Source organism: Leptodactylus fuscus, chromosome 5 (genome assembly GCF_031893055.1).
Source record: "Leptodactylus fuscus isolate aLepFus1 chromosome 5, aLepFus1.hap2, whole genome shotgun sequence".
NCBI classification, from domain to species: domain Eukaryota; kingdom Metazoa; phylum Chordata; class Amphibia; order Anura; family Leptodactylidae; genus Leptodactylus; species Leptodactylus fuscus.
Genome location: NC_134269.1, coordinates 160,106,661 through 160,127,623, shown reverse-complemented (window position 1 = coordinate 160,127,623; position 20,963 = coordinate 160,106,661). Strand labels below are relative to the sequence as shown.

Here is a 20,963-nt window from a genome sequence, read left to right as displayed (position 1 = left end):
ATCTGTGCGTCAAACGTATATGTTATAAATGTGTATTCATTACGTATGTGAGCATATATGTGCTATGTGTTCACAATCACGTATCACTTCTGTGAGTTTATATTTAGTATAGTAACAATTTGTAATAATATTAACCATTGACTTTCATTCCCAGTGTCACTGAGTATCCAGTGATGTAATGTAACAGAGCTGCAGTAAATGTGCTATAACATCATAGTAAATCACACTCATGAGATGTATTCAGCAGCCAGGTGACCTGTATACACCCAGGTCTATGGGACTATTTCATGGCATTACTCAGTAGTCGCTTACACACATGGAATTGTTTTCATGTGACGCAGACCTAGCAGATTACATCATTGCAGTTTACTGGAGACATGAGGGAACTTAGACTAGTACCGATGTCCTCCTGTTTGTTCATTCTATGTCTAGTCAATGTAATAGAGATTGGTTTAAAGAAAAAAAATCTTTTATTTATGCTTACTTCACAAAAACACAGCAAGTGTGAAATGAAGGTTTCCATCATTAATGGATGTCACGGAGCAAAAAAAAAATTGCTGAATGGCAGTTTTCTTAAGGATATGAGCACATCTCAATCTCTAAAATTGCTCTAAAGGTAGAGAGATTTATCATTTAAGACTCAGAGTAAGGGAAACTCCATTGACAACCCCTATAGGAGCTGCAATAACTGCCATTAGTAGTTATAATTTTTGGAAAAACAGAGAGGTAAGAGAAGTATTTAAAGAGATCCTATCAGGTCCTTATGGGACACTAAACCACCCACAGGTCCTTATAGTGGTTTAGTGTTCCAAATAGCCTTATCCTAATATTGTCCATGGCCACAATTGAAGAAAACCTTTAAATAGAAGCTGTCAGGTTTATTTGGGACTTTCAACCACTCACATGTCCTTATAAACCAGTTGAATAAGGTAGTACCCCATTTAGCCCTATCCTAACACTGTCCATGGCCATAATGAATACAAACTTTTATGTTTACCCAGACCCTAGTAGTCCCAGTACCTGGACAGCGGCTCACTGAAGATGAAGCAGTAGACCTTGGCCTTAGTGCACTTGCTCCAGATCTCGGGTCCAGGCATTGTGAAGTGAAAATATACTTCCTTCAGTGAACAACTACACAAGCATTGGGGGAACCAGAAATGAGTCTGATTGGGCTCATCTTTAGGCAAATATAAATTGATTTTCCGAGTAATAATACTTATCCCCTTTCCATAGAATAGAGGATGTGTCTGATTAGTTAGACTCCCTATCATGACAGTAGGGTTCCCTGAGTGCCCCGTGTGAATGGAGTGATGGTTTACATATTCATCTACCCATCCATCCATTAACTTCTATTGAACTGATAGAGATCACCTCTCCCTTCATATGAGACATTTTAGGACACCCATTATTATCAGACACCAACCCCCCTCCTCCAGGTATCAATCAGACACTGAAGATAGGAGATAAGTGTTATAAGTGGAATATACCCTTAGAAAAACAATTGACTAATGACTTTTTGGATACAGTTTTAATATTAGTGGTTATTATTTGTAAAATGCTTTGTTTGGGTGATATTAGGATTATAGAAGATTTAGCTCTGCATAAATTAGTTTTATCTAGTTATTATAAATACTCTATATTACTAATTAACTACTGAACTAGTTTGTATAGGTTCAAGTCTATCAATATATGGAAAACCGTCAAGTACATTCGCTTCATTGTTTACCTTATCTCTCACAGTTTTTGGCTATTTATCATGTATATATGGGTACTTGTCCTCTTGCAATAGGTACCTCCATTGTTGGGATAGCTGGAGATTCCCCCAGTCATGTAGCTCATATCCAGTGGATAAGTCAGTCATGGAAAAATCCCTTTACAGATATAGGTGTTGTATTTTATTTGAGACACTATAAATGTCAATAGAAATTATTGTACATATGGCAAGGGAGTCTATCACATTACAGTGATAAACAACATACCTGTGTTCTATACATCACTTTTATAGATTAGTAGAAAAATAACTTTGAAGTGTTATGCAAATGTGGCAGTTGGTGCACTGGGGGCGGGCCTTCAGCTCCCTGGAGCACTATCATCCGGGAGTCCCCTATCATCTTCTGTCTACACAACCCTATGTAGTAAGAGTTGAGTCTCTCACTGCTATTACAATATCTATCCTTCTGAGCAGGAAGAACAATACTCAAGGGAACTGAAGGCCCGCCCCCAGTGCACCACCTATCTCATTTACATATGACTTCAAAGTTGTTATTCTCCAAATCTGCCAAAGTATGTTGTTGTTCATTGTAATGGGCTATGTATTGTGATTATAGCAACTAAATATGCTTTAGCCATTTCCCAACATAACTATAGTACAGTGGGTGCCTGGTCCTTAAAGGGGTATTCCCATGTACATAATTATTTTAAAATATGTAGATAATGAAAAGTTTAACATTTTTGCAAATATAAGTAATTAAACATTTTGCAGAGTTTTAAAGATTTTCTCTAAATATCTTGTGGTCACAGTCTGTTGTCTTGATCGGTTGCCGATGGATACGACCATGAATGCAGAACCGTTCTAAGGTCAAGAAAATCAGCTATGATTTCTTTATTGTGGCCGGGATATCTTCTGATACATGTAGTGTCCCTGCCTGATAACCCAGCTACAATAAGAAAGTCATAGCTGGGTTCCTGACAAGTCCCAGACCATAGAAAGTTTCTGCATTAGTGGTCGTAACCATTGGCAACCAATCAAGACAACAGACTGTCACCACTAAGAAAGTTAGAGAAAATCTTTAAAACTTTACAGAGTTTTTAATTTCTTATATTTGCAAAAATGTTTAACTTTTAATTATCTACAAGTATAGGTATGATTATGTACATGGGAATACCCCTTTAAAGATGGCAGGTGCTCTGCTTTAGAGCCACCAGGTCTCCGCTATATTACACACTCTGTGTTGACTCTGATCGCAGACATTGCTTTATTATACAGCCCCCAAATCCCCCAGGAGCCTCTAAATTGCTTCCCCACTGCATCTATACCCTTGCTGTTATGGGAGGTATGTTGAGGCTGGTCTATAGTCAATAACTATGTAGCGAATCTCCCATAGACTGCAATGCAGTCTATTGGATAAGCAATCTAAACAGTGGACATTCATGCACTCTTAATAAATCAGTTAAAAAAAACTCTTGTTCACACAGAGTATTTGCAAGCTGAAAAAAATCTGCCCCAGGAATAAGGTTTTTTTTTTAAGGCAATTGTTTTTAACATTATACAAACCGTCAAGTTTTTTGTTGCGGTTTTCATCATGGATTTTGCCAAGTTTGTTTGCTCCAGCACACTGTATGGACCTGGAAACCTCCCTTTAAAAAACACTTATGAAACCGCATCCAAAAAAACACGTCAAATATCATGACAAAAAAGAATTACTTTTCTTTCACCTGACATTGATTTTACAGGGTTTTTCAAAGCAGAATCCGCCTGAAGATAGGTCATGTCGCCTTAGGCTGGGTACACACAGAGATTTTTTGACCGGATTTTGGGATGGAGGCCGCTTCAGAATCCGGTCCAAAAATGGCTAGCCGTGACTGGATGCCAGATTAAGCCCAAATGAATGTACCTAGTCGGGAGGGAGGTGTTGCGCCGCATACGCTGCGGTGGAATCCGCCACAAAATCTGCCTGCAAAAAAGGCTCTAATTAATTTGAATGGCAGCCACTCACTTTTTTTCCCACTAGCGATTTTTTTCCACTAGCGGGAAAAAGAAGTGATTCCAGATGAGACAGCCATGAGACTCACTCCCGATTAGGTCGGTTCATTCTCTGATTCGACCTCATTCTGATTTTTTTCCAACTTCCCAGTACATTGAATGACATATTAAATGATACCATTATAAAGCACAATTTGTCCCACAAAAATTAAGGCCTCATATGGCTCTGTGAATGGAAAAGTAAAAAAGTTATGGCATTTGGTAGGAGGGGGGTAAAATATGAACACTGACAAATGACTGGGGCTGTAAGGGGTTAAAAACAGCACAACAATTACCTCAATAGCATAAAAAAACCTCAGCAAATCTACATAAGTGCAATAAATTAGAAAATAGAACAAAAAATATACAAATATACAATATTAATAAAGACAAATATTACACTAACATACAATGAAAGCAACAGAGCAACAATGAAGTCAGGAGACAAATATATACTATAATTTATCACCACTGCAATGGCGAACACGTAAAGAGACACAATGTTGGTGAACAAGGGGGAGAAAACTCCGCAGAAAAAAGTCACCTCGTGGAATGATGAAAAAATTTGAAACGATGATTAGAGATGAGCGAACAGCGTTCGATCAAGTATATGTTCGATCGGATATCAGGCTGTTCGAGATGTTCGATTCGAGTCGAACACCAGGTGGCAAACTCACTAAAAATTCGATTCCCCTCCCACCTTACCTGGCGCTTTTTTTGCACCAATAACTGCGCAGGGGAGGTGGGACAGGAACTACAACAACGGAGGCATGGAAAAAAAATCGGAAAAAGTAATTGACTGGCTAATTCAGGTGACCTCCAATTTGTACGAACAGTGGATTTAAAGGGGCTCTATCACTAGGAAAAGTCATTTTTAACTAATCACATCCTTGCATAGCCTTTATAAGACAAAAAACAAAAAACAGCACCGAGCTGCATATGGTGAAGCACTGTGCGAGAATTTGAGATATTAATAGTAAGGTAAGATGGCCTCTTACCTTAGATAGTTGTGTATACAACCATTTGTTTGGGTTTTTGAACCACTTAGAGAAGGGGGTTCTGCCCTTGATGGAGAGACTGTACTTGATGTACTAATGGCAACAGTACATATCAGCTACGACATGAAGGAATCGAGAGAGACTGGGGACCAATGAGAGGGGAAAAGAAATCCATTATCTCGAGACATGCTGTATCGTGTCATCAACAAAAGCCTGTTTTCTGCAGCCAAATTTTTGCTGTCTCTCGATGAAAATATTGAAGTGCTCTGGAAATGAATGACTAGATGAACTCAGTACATACACTTGAGAAAGGGCACTGATGCCCGAAACGCGTTGTGTTTCTTTTACCGGAATAAAAGTCTTCTTATTATCCATCAACTGAGCGCGGTGATCCTCTTTGTAATCTGGTCCTCTTCCTATACTTGCATAGCCTTTAGACAGTCTATTTCACACTTACCTTTAGTATGTAGATTGCCTCAGTGGTTTCTGAATAAGTCCGTTTTTATTCATATGCTAATTAGACTGGGGCTCTATCTGGTCGGGATCCCTGTCAGTTTGATCATTTGTGAACTACTGTAAAAGATCCTGCAGTGTGCAGGATCCTGAGCACACGGCCAGCTCTGCTTCATCTCCGGTGAAGCAGTGCTGGCCGTGCACTCAGCTCGGCTCATCTCTGGAATAGCCGAGCTGAGCGCACGGCCAGCACTGCTACATCTCGGCATAGGAATGCATTGACCAGCGTTGATTGGCCGAATGCCATAGAGAGTACAGCATTCGTCCAATCAACGCTGGTTCTGCCGGAGGAGGCGGAGTCTAAGATCGGTCTACAGCAGTCTTCATTCTGGTCCGATATTAGACTCCGCCTCCTCACAGACGAGCCTCCGGCAGAACCAGCGTTGATTGACCGAATGCTGTACTCTCTATGGCATTCGACCAATCAACGCTGGTCAATGCATTCCTATGGGAAAAAGTCAGCTTGCACATATCGCAAGCTGACAGGGATCCCGACATAATACAGTGACTTGGGCTTGTTAGATGCCCCCAGACATGCTTCCCCTGCTGTCCCAGTTGCATTCCAGGGTGTTGGCATCATTTCCTGGGGTGTCATAATGGACTTGGTAACCCTCCTGAGTCGAATAGTGGTTTCCCCCTAAACGAGTATTTATTCCCATAGACTATAATGGGGTTTGATGTTCGATCAAACAGTCGAGTATTGAGTGGCTACTCAAATCGAACTTCGAACATTTCACTGTTCGCTCACCTCTAGTAATGATGTCTTTTACTCATCTGATCTTTTGAAGGATGAGTCGTCTCGACATAAACCTTTCTATGACCGTTCAACAAGGATTGTTTAGATGATTTTTAGCTTTAAACAACAAATGGACATCTTGCATCGGACTAGCAGAACCTGAATCTCATTTCACACCATAGCGCTTTCCAGTGAAAACTATATTACAGCAACAGCTGGAGTGTGAACGGTGCTGAGAAGAAGGCTGGCGCTGGTATGACTTTATTACTATATGAGTAGAGAGTGACATGACCGGGGCGAGGCTCCGAGGGAGCTTCACCGAAATGTTTCTGTTTTTTACTTGTTACTATTGGCTTCTGCAATTGCCCATTTTGGATGGTTCACACACAATGTTTTATTTTAGTAAAAAATTGTTTTTTTTTTCTCCTTTTTCAAGTCAAAGTCAGAAGTGGATCCAACAAAAGCAGTAAAAATACCTCCTTTATATTTCCCAGTCCTTTTCAGTTGACTTTCGGCTTTGGCTCAAAAATGCCTGAAAAACTCACACAAAACACTGTATGTGAAACCACCCGTAAAAAAAAGTTGGAAGGAAATGGTTGCGAGTTATTTAAGAGGCTCAAAATTCTTAAATCTTTTGTTTTCGTAAATAAGACAGATTGTGCTTTTTGTGAATGTCCAACATCTTATGTCAGTCAGTAAAGTGTGAGGGTAAGTTCACACAGAGTTTTTTGATCAGGGTTTTGAGGCTGTAATCGCCTCAAAACCCTGACCAAAAAGACGGCTCCCATTGGAATCAATGGGAGCTGCTCAGGAGGTTTATCCGGCTCCCGAAAAAAAGAAGTGAGATTCGGCCTGAAGAAACTCCACCCTCCGGACTAGGCCCATTCATTGGGCCTAATCCGGAGCGAAGTGTGCGGCTGGATGCCGTGTGAACTTACCCTTAGGGGGCATTCACACGGTGTAACGCGGCGCTGATTCTGGCACGATAACTCGTGTAAGAATCAGCGCTGCAAAACTGAATCTCATTTACTTTAATGGATTCCTTTTAATGTCCGGAACAAATTGAAATCAATGGGAGGCTTCTTAACCCATTGATTTCAATGTGTTACGTGCATTAAAAGGAACCCATTGATGTCAATGGGATGCTGTTTTGCAGTACTGATTCTTATGCAAGTTATCATGCCAGAATATCTTAGTCATTTCCTTTAGTGTCCATGCATACAGCCTTGTGTAGAGATACAGAATGAATGGCTACATATGAGCTGGTGAGAAAATCTGAAGGTCAAAGGAACAGGTATGGTATAGGACCTGCAGTACCACATGTCCGAGCGGCCAATTTGGCATAATTCTCTGGAGAACTGAGATTTAAACTCGAACAGCGCAGCACAATATCCGGGGAGGAGGAGGAAAGACGGAGCACAAACAGTGGAGGGGCGGTAGTAAAGGTATGACGTGGGGGTGCTCATAGGCCATGGGGAACACTCAGGGTGCTTTGTGGGGTTAATTAGAGTAAAGAAATGAAAAGAAACGACGGGACACCATAAAAAGTAAAGGTAGTAGAACATACTTTTTAAAGGCTATTCAGACATGTGTTTAGCTCAAAACCACTTTTCCCAAAGATAAACTCCCTTTAAGTAATCCCTTGTCTTTACATATACTGTATACTATGGCGAGGATAGCGCATAAATGCAACCAGTAGTTCTATCTCTAATGATGGCTCTCCATGATCACCAGCATCTCTGCTCTTCTGGTTCATGGCCACTGCAATGCTAACTCCCCATATTGTATTCTGCCCTGGCTATCTTGCAGCCTTCCCCTCCTTCTTCCTTCTGCTGCTGCACCTTTCCGTAGTGTGCACTGGTTCTCTGTCTGGCGCTTGCATTGTCTTTGGGATACTTAAGACATCTTCTTCTCCTCTTCTTCCTAAATTGATCTGACTCCAAACCTGTGCCACCTGCCCTGACCTATTTCCTGATTTCTTTTCTGCTTGAACTCTGCCAACCCTAACCTTGTATGGTCCCTTGACCACATATCTGCTTGACCCCTCAGTGCCACGTTCCAGCATCTCTTGAACTGAGTGAGTCTACTGTCACTAACGCTGGGACTTGACCTGGTGTTTCCCTGTAGCAAAGTCCAGATCTCCATACAAGGGGCTCACTTAGCTTCCTCAGGAGTAATGCAAAGTCAAACCAGTGTAGTGGGGACACGGTCCAAACCTACTATGCTATGCTAGAATTAGTGGTATTTTTTATTTTGTTGTGCATTTGTCAGAGCCTTTGTTGAGAATGTACCACACATGGGGAGGGGGTTATTAAGACCAGTGTTTACATGGCATCATAGAAATTCTGATCTCTCATCTTGCCCCATTCCATACTACATGGATCTTCTTCTCGTCCCGTCCATGTTACAACAGGTCCTGGAAGGTCATAGCTCCGAATCTCTAAGTGGGTGGTGACTCTTTCTGCGAGAAAGTCAAAGGTTTCCTCCCACATTGAGAATCAGAGCGAGCTTACACATAACTTCCAGGGGCCAAAGCTTTTGAATAGGTTAATGGATTTTACAAAGAAAAACATCAGATAGTTTAGTGGAACGGAAAATAAAAATCAAATACTGTATCTTATTTAGTATTTTCTACTTGGTGACAGGACATCTATAAGGAATTGTAGATCATGAAGTTCCTTAAATAAAGGTAATTAGCCAAACCAATGGAATACAAAATATGTAAAGGGGCTTGGGTATTATTGACACTTATCCCCTATCCATAGAATGTGATGCGTTGCTGCTGCGTTTTTTCCTGCAGTGTTTTGTTTTTTTTTGCTGTGGGGCCTTTGAATTGTAGCAAGTTTTAGCCTTTAGGATGCTAGAGTTTTTTTTTTCTTTTTCCATTGTTGTATTCTGAAAGCTATAACTTTACATTTTTCTTTTAATGTAACTGTGTGAGTGTTAAAGGGATTTTCCCATCTCAGTGTTTCAGCAGTCTGCCTACAGTCTCTTCTTCTCACTTCCTTTATTTCTCCTCCCCACCTTGTTGAATGGGCCTGAGTAATTTCACAACACTTCTGAAGGTCATATATTATGCAGTTACTTGTACAGAACAGACAGAGTGTTATCTGTGTGTTTATATTAAGAGATAGACTCCAAATTCTCAGCAACTGCAATTAGCCGAACTGATTGTCTTGCCAGAAGAGCAGTAAGGGATGTCACTTGTCCTAGCACACAGGCCCATGGTTATAGCAACGCTGTGTAAACAATGGGAGGAAAATGTTCACATAGCAGGCAAACAAAGCAGTATATTTAAGAAAAGTCTTCAATTTATATAAGCTACCAGTATCGGTAGGATCCTTGAGAAGGGACAACCCCTTTAAGTTTTAAAAGATACAGTATCATTTTAGGCAACATCTAACATATTAACTCAATGTTATTACTTTTCTCTTGGTGTGGGTATTAAAGAAAACACAGATATGTGGTCAAGGGACAATTCTGGCATAGAATTTTTAGTTTTATATTCTTTGCCATTCACTATACAGTATGAATAACATATTATCTTTATTCTGCATGCCAGTAGGGCTACGAGGTTCCCTAATTGATATAGTTTACTTATTCTTTGCTAATTTTATATACTATAAATACTATTTTTGGAAAAAAAATATTGTTTTTGCTTAGTCATCTTCTAAAAAAACATAATTTTATTTTGCAATGATCCAACACTGTTTGAGGACTTGTTATTTGCTGGATGAGCTGTACCTTTCATTACCGCACTTCTGAGGCAAATACAATTATTTGATAATGTTTATTAAATTTTTTTAAGACAAAATATTCAAAAATTCCATATCTGGTGGATTAATATACTAGATATTATTCTATGGGTCAGTAAGTTTATGGCAATACCCATTTACAAACTTTTTTTAATATATATATATATATATATATATATATATATATATATATATATACAGTCCTATGAAAAAGTTTGGGCACCCCTATTAATCTTAATCATTTTTTGTTCTAAATATTTTGGTGTTTGCAACAGCCATTTCAGTTTGATATATCTAATAACTGATGGACACAGTAATATTTCAGGATTGAAATGAGGTTTATTGTACTAACAGAAAATGTGCAATATGCATTAAACCAAAATTTGACCGGTGCAAAAGTATGGGCACCCTTATCATTTTATTGATTTGAATTCCCCTAACTACTTTTTACTGACTTACTGAAGCACAAAATTGGTTTTGTAACCTCAGTGAGCTTTGAACTTCATAGCCATATGTATCCAATCATAAGAAAAGGTATTTAAGGTGGCCAATTGCAAGTTGATCTCCTATTTGAATCTCCTCTGAAGAGTGGCATCATGGGCTACTCAAAACAACTCTCAAATGATCTGAAAACAAAGACTGTTCAACATAGTTGTTCAGGGGAAGGATACAAAAAGTTGTCTCAGAGATTTAACCTGTCAGTTTCCACTGTGAGGAACATAGTAAGGAAATGGAAGACCACAGGGACAGTTCTTGTTAAGCCCAGAAGTGGCAGGCCAAGAAAAATATCAGAAAGGCAGAAAAGAAGAATGGTGAGAACAGTCAAGGACAATCCACAGACCACCTCCAAAGAGCTGCAGCATCATCTTGCTGCAGATGGTGTCACTGTGCATCGGTCAACTATACAGCGCACTTTGCACAAATAGAAGCTGTATGGGAGAGTGATGAGAAAGAAGCTGTTTCTGCACGTACGCCACAAATAGAGTTGCCTGAGGTATGAAAAAGCACATTTGGACAAGGCAGCTTCATTTTGGAAACAAAAATTGAGTTGTTTGGTTATAAAAAAAAGGCGTTATGCATGGCGTCCAAAAAGAAACAGCATTCCAAGAAAAACACATGCTACCCACTGTAAAATTTGGTGGAGGTTCCATCATGCTTTGGGGCTGTGCGGCCAATGCCGGCATCGGGAATCTTATTAAAGTTGAGAGTCGCATGGATTCCACTCAGTATCAGCAGATTCTTGAGAATAATGTTCAAGAATCAGTGACGAAGTTGAAGTTACGCCGGGGATGGATATTTCAGCAAGACAATGATCCAAAACACCGCTCCAAATCCTCAGGCATTCATGCAGAGGAACAATTACAATGTTCTGGAATGGCCATCCCAGTCCCCAGACCTGAATATCATTGAACATCTATGGGATGATTTGAAGCGGGCTGTCCATGCTCGGCGACCATCTAGCTTAACTGAACTTGAATTGTTTGTCCAAAATACCTTTATCCAGGATCCAGGAACTGATTAAAAGCTACAGGAAGCGACTAGAGGCTGTTATCTTTGCAAAAGGAGGATCTACTAAATATTAATGTCACTTTTCTGTTGAGGTGCCCATACTTTTGCACCGGTCAAATTTTGGTTTAATGCATATTGCACATTTTCTGTTAGTACAATAAACCTCATTTCAATCCTGAAATATTACTGTGTCCATCAGTTATTAGATATATCAAACTGAAATGGCTGCTGCAAACACCAAAATATTTAGAACTAAAAATGATTAAGATTAATAGGGGTGCCCAAACTTTTTCATAGGACTGTATATATATATATATATATATATATATATATATATATATATACTTTGCCAAACTTGTAGTATATAAGGCATTTTTTTTGGAAAATATTATTTGTTTTTGCATTGCCATCTTTTAGAAGTCACAAACTTTATAATTTCTAATGATGGAGCTAGTTGTGGGCTTGTTTTTGTAGGATGGGCTGTACTTTTTCTTGGCACTTTCACCTTTTTGATCACTTTCTATGGAGGAGAGGGGATTAATAACAGCATTTTTGTCATTGTTTTTTCAGCGTTGACTTTGTGGAATAAATAATGTATTAATGTACAGGTTGTTATGGTCATAATAATGGTATGTTATTTTTTTTTTAGCACTAATGCATTTTTTAAAGGGGAATGTGTTTACTTTGTAAACATTTTCTTAGTGCATTTTAAAAACATTTTAAACTAGTAGATAGAACACCCGGGTTTTCAGTTATCTTCAATATATGCTCTATAGCAGGGTGTTAGCTGCATATTACAACTGCTGATGGCAACGACTCAGCTGATGAACCTATACTATCAACGTGCTGTATATAGGTATAGCCATAAGTTAACCATAAGTATATGTCGTGCAGGAACGGGTAAAGGCACACTGCAGCTAAAACCAGACCTGACACAAGGCCTGAGGAGGTGCATGACTTTTGTACTTGTTGTTCACTAGATCTTTGAGTGTCGGAATGAGGTTCTTTGGGCTCAGCAATAAAATTATCAGAGGGGCCCATCTGTGAGTGTCTCCTGCTGGATATTATTGTGTTAGAGGCTGGGTTCCCCGGAGAATCCTCAGATACTTTGATAGACCAGCCCAACGGTGTTTTCCATGATCTGTAACCCATAATACAAAGTAGTTGTTGTTACATGGAATGTTTTCTTACTATTAGTAGAGCCCAGAATTATTCTTTTTTTTTTTTCTAAAACGTAAACTATCAAAATTAATTATTCACTTTACTTGTTATTGCACTATTGTTTTCAGAAAAAACGGTACATGATAACAATTGTACGCATCATTTTGTAACATTTATGTCAGCATTTTACTAGGTAACTTGTTCATGTATCACTTAAAATGTATTCACTCGGATCTTTTGTTTGATTAAGTGGCACAATTCTAAGTTGTATGAGCATTTCACTTCTGTACATACAGTATGCCATTACAGACACCTCATTCTTCCTACATGCTTTCCTATGTAATATGCTTCCGCCGCTGTCACTTTGTCATCATTATAATAACTATTACCTAACTATTTAGTTTTAGATATTCAGAACTGATCCAATAATCCTGTTCACCATTTTATTACTTCAAAACTAGAGATACTGTATGGGAAAAAGCATATTATTAATGCAACTTTGACAAATAACTGAGATTCCTATTGTGATTATTCATGAAGGTGTCAGACTGCACCACTGTGACTTACTGGTGTAGAGCAAAGGAGCACTGCTGTGCTTACTGAGGAAGCCATAGCTGCAGTTATTGGCACAGGGTTATTAGAAAAATAGGGAAAGGTACTGCTATGTGTTATTATTATTGTTTATTTATATAGCACCATTAATTCCATGGTGCTGTACATTATTAGATTAATTCCATGGTGCTGTACATTATTAGATTAATTCCATGGTGCTGTACATTATTAGATTCATTCCATGGTTCCATTTAGGGTTTACATACGGTACACAAAATATACCGAACAAATATAATACTAACAGTGACCGACTGGCACAGTGGGATAGAGGGTCCTGCCCTACAATCTATGAGGGAAGAGGGAGATAGACAATAGGTGAGGGGAGAGACTGTTGAAATGGTGGTATGGTGATAGTAGTGTTATTGGAGGTTGTAGGCCTTCCTGAATAGGTGAGTCTTCAGGACCTTCTTGAAGCCTGTGATTGTTGGAGTCAGTCTTATGTGTCTTGGCAATGAGTTCCAGAGTATGGGGGATGCACGGGAGAAATCCTGGAGACAGTTGTGTGAAGAGCAGATAAAAACAGAGCGGAGTAGGAGGTCTTTGGAGGATCTGAGGTTACGTGTGGGCAGGTAGCATGAGATTAGGTCAGAGATATATGGAGGGGACAGGTTGTGGATGGCTTTGAGGATTGGTGTTGAGGGTTTAAACGTGTGACTTGAAGGATAGATCAGAGTCCAGGGTTATCCAAAGGCAACGGACCTGTGGGACAGGGGTAATTGTGATTCCATTAACTTTTATAGATAAGACAGGTGGAGGGGCCATACAGAGTGGGGTGAAGATAATGAACTCCATTTTCTCCATGTTGAGTTTGAGAAAGTAGGAGGAGAAAAAGGAGGCTACAGCCACTAAACACTCTGGAATTCTGGCCAACAGAGAGGTAATGTCTGGTCCAGAGCTGAATGTGACGTTGATGAGGCATGAGGAGATCCAGGAGAGGGCCTGGTCTGAGATGTTAAGGGATGAGAGGCAGGGGTCGTTTGTGTCAAAGGCAGAGGAGGGGTCAAGGAGGAGGAGGACAGAGTAATGGCGCTTTGCTTTGGCTGTTAGAAGATCATTAGTGAATTTGGTTAGAGCAGTTTCTCTGGAGTGCCGGGGTCTGAACTGTGGAAATGCACATGGAAGCCCAAATGTGCCTACTTTGGGAAAGGGTAAAGGCACCAAAGTGAGCCTGACATTGCTGTGGGACAGAGTGCATTGCTATTAATATAGAGAGATGGGTGATCCTGTTGGAAAATGGCAGGCAGAACTTTATTTGCTGTTGTTGAGGGCACTCAAGTGGATAACTATGAGGGTAAGTTCACTGGGTAGTAACTGAAAGCTGGTGTACTGCATCAGCATCCAGCTGCGCACTCTGCTCCGGATTAGGCTCAATGAATAGGCCTAGTCCGGAGGAGGGAATGTCTTCACTCAAAACCCTGACCAAAAAATTCCATGTGAACTTACCCTAAGAGGCTCAAAGGTGTCAGCTGCATCTAGGTTTTTCTGTCTGATATGAGGATAACATTGCCAAACAAAAAAAACATGATATTTCAGGGCATATTTTTATATGCGGATCACAGGGCATCAAATTATCCATTTGAGGCAACTACATTGGATATTAATTTAGATTTTTTCATTTTGATCTTTTTTCCCAATATACAATTTGTGTGTAAATGTGTTATGTAGTATATCGATGGCTACGTGCTGTAGGGAGAAGCCATTATCTCACCCCAGTGATATGATCATCCACAGTGTGTCATGTACTATAGCTGTAGCTGATTTATAACAAATGTTAACATTTTTCTGTTCTATTTACTACTTTAGCACTTTGTGAGCAGAATATTTAACCATTATTGATTGAATATGGTGGAACGTATTCTGTCAGTTTCTGCGTGACTGGCACAAGGACATGGTTTGTTTTTAAAGCCAGTAATATCGATGAGCCATGAACTGGTACTGCACATCTATTTAACTACAGTCAACAGGAAAAAGTCCTCGAAATGTAACTTTTAGGCAGCGGCTATACAGTGGTATATAAAGCTATAAATGATTTGGGTTCTACTCATTTTTCAATGGAAATTTCACATTGTCAGAAACACAATAACCCAATGGGGAAGATTAATGAGGACACAAGTCTTCATAGGTCCGGACCCAACATACGGTACACCTCATATATGATGAAACGCCCTCCTCCTCATAAACAAGGTGCACCCTCTGCCGGGCAAAAATATATGCTAGCTAAGCCAGGTTGTAGCTGGCGTACATTTTCCCCATCATTTACACTAGATTTCTGGCATAAATAATGATAAATATCCTGGGGCAAGGGCCTCCACCTCTCCCATGGCCCCTTTTTGGGAAAGTGTCAAAGGTGAAGGGTGATGTAGATTTTAAAAAATTGGGATTATTCGGCGAAAACCTTGTTGAAAATTGCAGTTTTTTATGCCTTGTACATCAGAAAACTGAGACAAATATGAGCCATTGTGCTTTTGTTAAAAGCTTCTGACTGATCAATATGTGCAGGCATCATACATTGTCAGTAAACATATATTCAGCTGATGTTATTTGTCACCTTGCTCTTAATTCATCATCTATTGTCTTTCAACATGCGGTATACATTAATTCTATGGCAGCTGTATGGTCTGCAAATGTAAGTGACTTGCTGATTATACCGTCTACTGATCAATAGCAATGACTATACATTGGAGAGCAAGGCGCTCAGCTAGACAGTACGGTATGTGCAGCATCAGTATTTATGCAATGGCCTATATGTTTCCCTTGTAATCCAGTTGTGGCTGTAAGCCTGCACTGCGGTGAATGGAATCTGATATGGAAAAAGATCTGGAGTATCAAATACCACAGTGAATTAACAGTAATAGCCATAATCAGTAAGAAATTACTAAATAATTCAAGTAGCACTTTAACATTTTTTGCATATATACTGCAGCCTACCTATTATTAAATAATAACAGATAATAACGGAGGTCGCCTCAGGTTCCGGACCAAAAGCCGGGTAGCCGCGACTGAAAGCCTGTGCACTCCGCTCCGGATTAGACACCAGAGGAGGGTGTGTCTTCAGGCCGAATCGCGAGGCGAAATGGCCTGAAGAATGAGCGGCTCTCGGAAAAAAGACCTGACCGGCTCCCATTGATTTCAATGGGAGCCGTCTGTTTGGTCAGGATTTTGAGGCGGATACGGCCTCAAACTCCTGACCAAAAATCTCCGTGTGAACTTACCCTAAGGCTACATTCATTTCTACACCAGAGTCTCTGTTTGACACTCGTTGCAATTTCCACCTAAAATCGGTGGACAAAAAAGTAGTGCATGAAGGAATTGCTCTCCGCCAATTTCAGTTTTAAAATGACGGACACCCGACAGACCCCATTATAGTCAATGGGTTAAGTGGATTCCGATTTTTTTAATGCAGATTTTGCTGCATTTTTTTTAGTCTAAGTCAGTAGTGGATTGAGTAGAAGGGAGAAGTATAAGAATTTCCTTTATATTTTCCATTCCTTTTGTAGCCATTGTTGGCTTTGGCTCAAAAAAATGCAACAAAATCTGCAACATAAAAGCTGCAATGTGGGGCATTTTCCTAAACTGCATTTTCAGGTTTCATTAGGAGTAGAGATGAGCGAACAGTGTTCTATCGAACTCATGTTCGATCGGATATTAGGCTGTTCGGCATGTTCGAATCGAACACCGCGTGGTAAAGTGCGCCATTACTCGATTCCCCTCCCACCTTCCCTGGCGCCTTTTTTGCTCCAATAACAGCGCAGGGTAGGTGGGACAGGAACTACGACACCGGTGACGTTGAAAAAAGTAGGAAAAACCCATTGGCTGCCGAAAACATGTGACCTCTAATTTAAAAGAACAGCGCCGCCCAGGTTCGCGTCATTCTGAGCTTGCAATTCACCGGGGACGGAGGTTTCCGTCCATTTAGCTAGGGCTTAGAATCTGGGTAGGCAGGGACAGGCTAGGATAGGAAGGAGAAGACAACCAACAGCTCTTGTAAGAGCTAAATTCCAGGGAGAAGCTTGTCAGTGTAATGTGGCACTGACGGGCTCAATCGCCGCAACCCAGCTTTCCCAGGATCCTGAATGGAATACACTGACAGTGTATTCCCGTATACCCTATATATACACCCCAAATCCCTGTTCCAACGGTGTGCCCCCCCACCCCCCCACTTCACCCCAGAAATACCCTGCAAGTCCCCTAGCAATAGAATTGGGGCTATATACGCCCACTATTTTTGCTACTGCCATATAGTGCCATTGTCTGACTGGGAATTCAAAGAATATATTGGGGTTACATATAACTTCAATTCCAGGGAGAAGCTTGTCAGTGTAACGTGGCACTGATGGGCTCAATCGCCGCAACCCAGCTTTCCCAGGATCCTGAATGGAATACACTGACAGTGTATTCCCGTATACCCTATATATACACCCCCGATCCCCGTTCCAACCGTGTGCCCCCCCACCTTCACCCCAGAAATACCCATTATATTGGGGTTACAAATACCTTCAAGTCCTGCCACTGCCATATAGTGCCATTGTCTGACTGGGAATTCAAAGAATATATTGGGGTTACAAATACCTTCAAGTCCTGCCACTGCCATATAGTGCCACTGTCTGACTGGGAATTCAAAGAATATATTGGGGTTACAAATACCTTCAAGTCCTGCCACTGCCATATAGTGCCAGTTTCTCACTGGGAATTCAAAGAATATATTGGGGTTACAAATACCTTCAAGTCCTGCCACTGCCATATAGTGCCATTGTCTGACTGGGAATGCAAAGAATATATTGGTGTTAGAAATACCTTCAAGTCCTGCCACTGCCATATAGTGCCAGTTTCTCACTGGGAATTCAAAGAATATATTGGGGTTACAAATACCTTCAAGTCCTGCCACTGCCATATAGTGCCATTGTCTGACTGGGAATGCAAAGAATATATTGGGGTTACAAATACCTTCAAGTCCTGCCACTGCCATATAGTGCCATTGTCTGACTGGGAATGCAAAGAATATATTGGTGTTAGAAATACCTTCAAGTCCTGCCACTGCCATATAGTGCCAGTTTCTCACTGGGAATTCAAAGAATATATTGGGGTTACAAATACCTTCAAGTCCTGCCACTGCCATATAGTGCCATTGTCTGACTGGGAATTCAAAGAATATATTGGGGTTACAAATACACTCAAGTCCTGCCACTGACATATAGTGCCAGTTTCTGACTGGGAATACCTGGCCGACACCAGCTCTGCCCTCTCCGATCCCTCTGTGCTCTACAGCCTACACTTATTTTCTCATCTTTTTTTCTGCACTGCACATCTCTTGCCTACTTCCTTTGGGATCTCAGAAGTGGTGGTCTCAGTGCTGAAAAACACATCTGAGTCCCCCATGCAATATGCATTAAGAGAACCCTGGAGCCTACCATAGCATCGAGCCTGGCTAAATGCAGAGAAAGATTTTGGACCACTTCCAGAGATGGTAATTTCAGCACTGCAGTTGGCAACGGATGGTGTAATGGGATTAGCTGAGGGATCGCTGTGTTGACCACTTTTTGGCACAAAATGAAAGTCCAATCCAGCCAAGTATGGTGCAAGAATATGATGCAAGGACACCTACATATCCGTCTGTGACACATTGGGGAGTTCACCCTCATCCGCCCTTTTGGCCTGCACCATAATGCGCCTCTTCCCAGCTAAGCTAAGCGCTGAATTTAGGGACCGCCTCATGTTTGGGGAAAAAGCTGGTGTGGACGGCACAGTGAGGTGGTGCAGTAGACACTCTGCCCAAAAAGGGCAGAGTGTCCCCCAGCCGGGACTCCAACATCTCCTGGGCCAGATTTTTGGAGATGAGGCCGTTGAAGCCTTGGGCATGTGGGTGGGTTGCGCTGTACTTTAGCATGAAATGAAAGGCCTGGGAGATGGGGAGTTGCTGGGAAGAGGCGCATGATGGCGCGGGCAAAAAGAGAAGTGGCAGGAAAAGGGGAGGATGAGGGAGAAGTCAACAAAGTGGCAGAGGCAGATGAAGTGATGTCCTGGCTCGTCCTCTGGAGTGCATCGCCAGCACTGTGAGCAGAGGCATTGGCATGAACGGCGGGCGACGTTTGTCCTGCCGTTGCTGCCTGCCACTGATTCCAGTGCTTGGATTCCAAATGACGGTGCATTGAAGTGGTGGACAGGTTGCTCTTCTCAGGGCCCCTACTCGATTTCGAGAGGCAAATTGTGTAGACGACACTATATCTGTCCTCGGCGCATTCCTTGAAAAAACTCTACACCTTCGAGAAACGTTCCCTCGATGGGGGAGTTTTTCTGGGCTGGGTACAAAAGGGAACATCTTCGGACATTCCGGGTCTGGCCTGGCTTTGGCAAAGCAGCTAACCTCTGCCTCTGGACATGTCTCTGCCTCTAGCTACCCTTTTTGGTGCTGCACCTGCCTCAACATCCACACTACTTTCCCAGCTTGATATCCGCCTTGTCCAGGTGGGGTCGGTGTCCTCGTCGTCCACCACCTCCTCTTCCAACTCCTGTCTCGCCTCCTCCTCCTGCACAATGCGCATGTCAACTGGCTGCCCTGACAGCAACTGCGTCTCATCGTCGTCGATGAGGGTGGGTTGCTGGTCATCCGCCACCAAATCGACCGGAGATGGAATGGAGGAGACTCTAGTGTTTGAGCATCTGGACACAGATACTCGTCTGTTAGGTCCTTGGAATCGCGAAATGGAGGGGCAGGTTGCGGTACAGTCAAAGGAAGGGAGAACAGCTCTGGGGAGCAGGGACAGTTGGGGTTATTGTTCTGGGAAGATTGGGAATTTTGGGTGGAAGGAGGACAAGACTGTTGGGTAAGAGGAGGTAAAGGCTGACTGGCTGGTGGACAATGTGCTTTAAGCGTTATCCGACAGCCATTGCAAGACCTGTTCCTGGTTCTCGGGCCTACTAAGGTTTGTACCATTCAGCCTAGTTAATGTGGAACTTTTGTGCAAAGCGCAGAACTTAGGGCCCGCCTGATGTTAAGGGACACACGCTGGTACAAGGCTCAACTCACCCTAAGTGCCAAAAACACTGCTGGTGCAAGGCTCTACTCATGCCAAGGGCCTCAATCTCTGCTGGTAGCTCAGCTTAAGGTCCTGTAACTTTGTTTGGAAGGGCTCATGTTAAGGGCTAGAAAAGTGAATTTTGGAAGGTCTTACCACATCACACATACACACACACACACACACACACACACACACTCAAAATGACAGTTAAGGGTGAGGGCTTTTGGATTTCCCATTGTCTATTCCATCCGTGGTTGTCATGGGGAACGTGATTTAAAGGGGTGGTTGTTACTGTTTGTTGAGCTTAAATTGGGGTTTGTGTCCATCCATTTGGGGAGTAAAGAAGGTTTCCAGGTATTTTCCCACTTTGATAGAGGTTTTTTGGAATGTGGAAAGTGTGTAGTTGTTAGGCTGTGATAGTGGGGTAATAGAGTGTCTTTGGTGTGTTAGATGCCCCCAGACATGCTTCCCCTGCTGTCCCAGTGTCATTCCAGAGGTGTTAGCATCATTTCCTGGGGTGTCATAGTGGACTTGGTGACCCTCCAGACACAGATTTGGGTTTCCCCCTTAACGAGTATATGTTCCCCATAGACTATAATGGGGTTCGAAACCCGTTCGAACACACGAACAGTGAGCGGCTGTTTGAATCGAATTTCGAACCTCGAACATTTTAGTGTTCGCTCATCTCTAATTAGGAACCTCAGTTGAAGAGACTGTTAGAAATCATGGGTAGCACAGGGTAGACTGGTACTCTGTCTACACAGAGGAACAAGCTCTGGACTGCTGGTCACACTGAGATGACAATAATACAGCTGGACATAGTCAAAGCACTTAAAATCCTAATGGATGTAACTCATCCGGGATGAAACAAATTACCCAGCGAAAATACTGCAGGTGAGTTAGTGCAATATGTAACAATAA

The 20,963-nt window shown here is 41.6% G+C and overlaps 1 protein-coding gene across 2 annotated transcripts in view; it reads left to right on the top strand.

The window, feature by feature from the left end:
* ANO4 (anoctamin 4) overlaps positions 1-20,963 on the top strand; it is a 153,035-nt gene that overhangs the window by 38,500 nt on the left and 93,572 nt on the right. The gene's annotated exons all lie outside the window — the stretch shown is intronic.